Raw genomic sequence first — 5,469 nt, 5'->3', positions numbered from 1 at the left:
ATGAATGAATGAATGAATGAATGAATGAATGAATGAATGAATGAATGAATGAATGAATGAATGAATGAATGAATGAATGAATGAATGAATGAATGAATGAATGAATGAATGAATGAATGAATGAATGAACGAATTAGAAAATGAACGAATGAACGAATGAAAGAATGAACGAATTAACAAACGAATGAATGAACGAATGAACGAACTAACGAACGAACGTATGAATGAATGAATGAATTAATCAATGAATGAACGAATTAGAAAACGAATGAATGAACGAATTAGAAAACGAACGAATGAACGAATGAAAGAATGAATGAATGAATGAATGAACGAACGTACGAATGTACGAATGAATGAATGAACGAATTAACAAACGAACGAATGAACGAATGAACGAATGAAAGAATGAATGAAAGATTGAATGAATGAATGAATGAACGAACTAACAAAATGAACAACTGAACGAACAAACAAAATGAATGCATGAATTAACGAACGAACTAACGAATGAATGAATGAATTAATGAATTAACGAACGAACGAACGAACAAAATGAATGAATGAATGAACGAACAAACGATGAAATTATGATCAATTATTTATTAGGTAATTATATCTTAATTTAAAAGTGTGTAGATATACTGTAGTAACTAGAAAAAACAACATGATTAAATAACAATGTTTCCTTTATCAATCATTTTTTAGTCTGGTATAGTTTTTTCTTGTTTTAGCAGGAACCTGCGTAATTTTTTGTGAGGTCTGTGCTTAAAGAAAAGCAACATTTAAAAAAATAAACAATTGCCTAATACAAATGAAGGAATTACTTTCTGAAAATGATTTTAGGTAATTATATCTTAACTTGTAGATATAGTAACTAAAACAAGATTTTAAAAATGTATAAAAATATTGATAAAATTACTGAAATTTCATTTTGTTAGATATAGTTTGCTTTCGATGCAACAGTGGTTATGGAAGTTACATAGACTTCAAAATACTGAAGAATAAGAGAAATATTTGAGTTCCTGTTGAGATCTCTGACTGTTGATTGCAAACTTTGTTTATTTTGTCAAATCTGAGCAGAGTTTGAGACAGAGTTGAGATTGTTTTATTGATCTGGAGAGAATATGAGAGATTGATCGTGGTCACATGACGATATGATATGAAATGATAGGCTGGGCAAAAAGAGTAGTTTTTTTAATATATTTAAACTTCTTACTCTAACATAAAAGGTGTTTAAAGTTGTGTTTTGGGGCATTATGCTTTGGCACAGTATCTGTGAAACGAACTCAAACCGAAAGCACTATACTTCATCTCTTCATCAAGTCTGATTCAAAGCGAAGCGCACACTTCGTTCAGACGATCAGCTCGTGATCCGGTGTTTGCGTCTCAGAACGACTCGTTCACACTGAGTTTACTGAGTTTGTTTTCACAAATTAGGAAAGAAGTATTGTAATTTATTTCCCTACTGTAGTGTAAAGCAAAAATAATATACATATTCATTTTCATTTATTTTACAGTGCAATTGTTTTACAATATGTGGCTACTACTGTCTTTGTTGTTGTTATTATTATTCTATTCTAATTTGTTTGGCTTCTAAAACACCAGTGTGAATGTAACTTAGACTGAGACAGTAGATCACAAATAAAGTTCAGCTACAAATCAATTCACTGGCTTTTTCTGAAGTTTTGATATATTTACGGTAGGACATTTACAAAATATCTTCATGGAACATGATCTTTACTTAATATCCTAATGATTTTTGGCATAAAAGAGAAATGTATAATTGTGACCCATACAATGTATTGTTGGCTATTGCTACAAATATCCCCCAGCGACTCAACACTGCTTTTGTGCTGCAGGGACACATATGCATAATATAACATTAAAATATAAATAACTGTATTTTAAAGTTTTTTTTGTCTTAATAGCTAGTAAAACTAGTAATACTACACATTCTCAACAATTATGCTTTAAGTAGTGTATTAGGAGTTAGTTAGTATGCTACACTCTGTAAAAATATGGCACAATCTACTAAGTTAATATGAAAGAATTTTCCGTATTGGTTTTTTACCTGCATTTTAAATTTCGCATTGTGTTTTTGGATTACATGGTGATAATGGATATTCTCTTGGAAAATTACTAATATCTTTTCCATTACCTGATCACCAATTGCAGGTACAAGCTACTAACAATGTGTATCATAAATGAACAATTATTCAGTTATTATTATTATTATTATTATTATTATTAAATTGAACAATTGCAAATAGCAGCTAACTCAATTCACGTGATGTGTGGACTGTTAGGCATCTTTGGTTTGCTTATCAAACGTTGCTAAAAGTTGCCAAATAAATTAAAAAAAATTGCTATATTTGTTGCTAGGTGCTTTTGGAAGAAACAGTTGCTTGGGTAAGTCTTAAAAGTTGCTAAATTTTGCAACAAAATTGCTAAGTTGGTAACACTGACTATTACTGCGTTAGTAATAGGGTTGTAACGATATTATCAATATCGCGGTATCAAAGCGGTCTCGATATTTTCGTGGTCACATGACGATATGATATGAAATGATAGGCTGGGCAAAAAGAGTAGTTTTTTTAATATATTTAAACTTCTTACTCTAACATAAAAGGTGTTTAAAGTTGTGTTTTGGGGCATTATGCTTTGGCACAGTATCTGTGAAACGAACTCAAACCGAAAGCACTATACTTCATCTCTTCATCAAGTCTGATTCAAAGCGAAGCGCACACTTCGTTCAGACGATCAGCTCGTGATCCGGTGTTTGCGTCTCAGAACGACTCGTTCACACTGAGTTTACTGAGTTTGTTTTCACAAATTAGGAAAGAAGTATTGTAATTTATTTCCCTACTGTAGTGTAAAGCAAAAATAATATACATATTCATTTTCATTTATTTTACAGTGCAATTGTTTTACAATATGTGGCTACTACTGTCTTTGTTGTTGTTATTATTATTCTATTCTAATTTGTTTGGCTTCTAAAACACCAGTGTGAATGTAACTTAGACTGAGACAGTAGATCACAAATAAAGTTCAGCTACAAATCAATTCACTGGCTTTTTCTGACTTAGGTTTTCTTAGTTAAGAAACATGGGCTGGAGCTCTTAATTCTGAACTCTCAAAGTGCATTAGATAGAATAATTTATCTTTAAAATGTACAAAATTAATTTTTTTTCCTAATTCTTCATTTGTCTTTTTTTCTTTTTAAATATCGCAATAAATATGGTATCGTGGACTTTGTAACGCAGTAATATGGTATGGTGAGGTTTTGATATTGTTAGTAATGATGACTTTATCATCTGCAGACCGCAGCACGTGTGTGTTAATGACAAATGAAGAAACAGCAGCTCTTCCCCTGAATCTGCTCTGAATGTCCCGCAGCAGAGCGCCTCATTAAACCCAGAGGCTCGTTTAGGGCCTCATCTGTCCGCTGGGACGCGTGACGGTTCGGCATCATTAATGAAGCTGCGTTGAGTTTGCCTTTCTTCTCACACGCAGACGCTCTGATGCTGTAATGTCGTTACATTCTATCAGTAGGCTATTTTTGTTTTCTAAACCTCCTTTAAAAACAAAATACATTTACTTAAACTGTCTAGTAAGATTTTTTTTTTATGTATATTTTGCTTTAAGTCCATTTTTACTTGTGAAATATGTATCAGATAACATTTTGTGAGACATATGCGTAAAACGAAGAAAAATACAATTTATAAAAATAAAAAAAATAGTTGAAAAATAAAACAATTATTCTCTTACAATAAGTTTTAATGTATTATGGAGTTTTACATTTTAGGTAAATTATATCTTAACTTAAGGGCGTGAAGATATAGTAACTGTAAAACAAGACAAAAATATTGAATACAAATATTAATAGATAATTTTTTGTGTTTGATATACACTGTAAATATAAAATATATATATATAAAAATATAAAATAAAAATATAACGCTGTTTCAGTCTTTATACTTCAATTTTTTAAATTCATTCCATGTGTTAATTGTTGTTCCTTTATTAGTAAAATCTACTTGATTTACAATTAAATTTTTTTTCGAAGTAAATTCTACATCAGTTTTTTTGTGTGTAGTTTGGTTTTAATGCAGTTATGTGGATATATAATGAAAAATCCTAGCCATAAATATATAAATAATAACATTTCATATTATACAGTTGAAGCCTTTTTCAATACCATTAAGAATTTTTTTATTTGTGTTTGGATTTTTTTTACAAATGACAATTAACACATTTAAACACAGTTCTGTATGTCAGGGTTTCCCATTATATTTAATAATAAATACCAACAATAAGAAATTTGTTTTGTTTGATATAGACTTTAAAAAATGTTTGTTGTTGTTTTTTTTGTTTTTTTAAATTGTGAGTAAAACAACATTTATTGGAGTATGTTTTACAACCAAAACAAATAGCTTTTCTACTTCAGAATTTCCCATTTCACTCTATGTCTTACTTTCCATTACTTTGTAATTAATTGTGAAATTTACTGACAATTTCTAAGTGAAAACTGTTTCAAAACAGTTCTTCAAAATCCTTCGCTAACGCTTTTTGTAGCTTGGTTTTGATGTTATGTAGATGTGAACCAAAAAATTTAATAAATTTGTCAATAAAATGATTTTATTTTATACTGATCAGGGCCTGTATTCACAAAACATTTTATCTTACCACTAAGAGTTCTTCTAAATAGCAGTAAAAGTTTTTAGCTAAGAGTTTTCTCATAAAACCTGTTCACAAAGCTGCTGAGACAAACGTTTACTAAGGAATAGACAGAAGTCTTAAGCTCAGAGTAAGGGGGCGGGGCTGACCTCGTTGCTATGGATGATGTCATCAAGCTTATTAACTATGCACACAGTGATTGGCTGATATTCTCTGTCAGAGATTTTTTCATAGAAATATTGTAGAGCGCAATGTTATGTTGCCATATTCAAATAAAAATGTTAATTGCCACATTCAAATAAAGATTTTAAAATGCAGGCTAAGTGTCACTAATTAAACAAGTAGGCTATATATTCAGCTAATTCTTAGCCTCTTATATGTATGCTTCTCGTAAACAATTAGTCAATATGCATTAGGGCTGCCCTCGACTAAAGGTTTTTCTGGTCGACTAGTAGTCGTTCATTTTAAGCATTAGTCGACTATTAGTCACACTTTTATTAATAAACCATATAAATCATAATAATGAGCCTTTAATTGCCTGCATAGCCTAATAAGTGCTCAAGCGCATGCAAAAAAGGATTGCCGGCAAATATAATAATTGTGAATGTGTTAGGGAAAAACAGCAAGTACACTGCATTAACATTTTAATAATTGATTGTTACTCTAGTGCTTTCTGTTTTCGGTTTAAGAGATGAAGTCGGCGACACTGACTCGTCATCTCTGCAGTATGCGCCTGTATGCATGTTTCATACGGATTACATAATCTGAGAATATTTGTTTTCTATTTGA

This window comes from Sinocyclocheilus grahami, unplaced genomic scaffold, assembly GCF_001515645.1.
Source record: "Sinocyclocheilus grahami isolate Dianchi unplaced genomic scaffold, SAMN03320097.WGS_v1.1 scaffold1448.1, whole genome shotgun sequence".
Lineage (NCBI taxonomy): Eukaryota > Metazoa > Chordata > Actinopteri > Cypriniformes > Cyprinidae > Sinocyclocheilus > Sinocyclocheilus grahami.
This window is presented reverse-complemented; position numbering follows the sequence as displayed.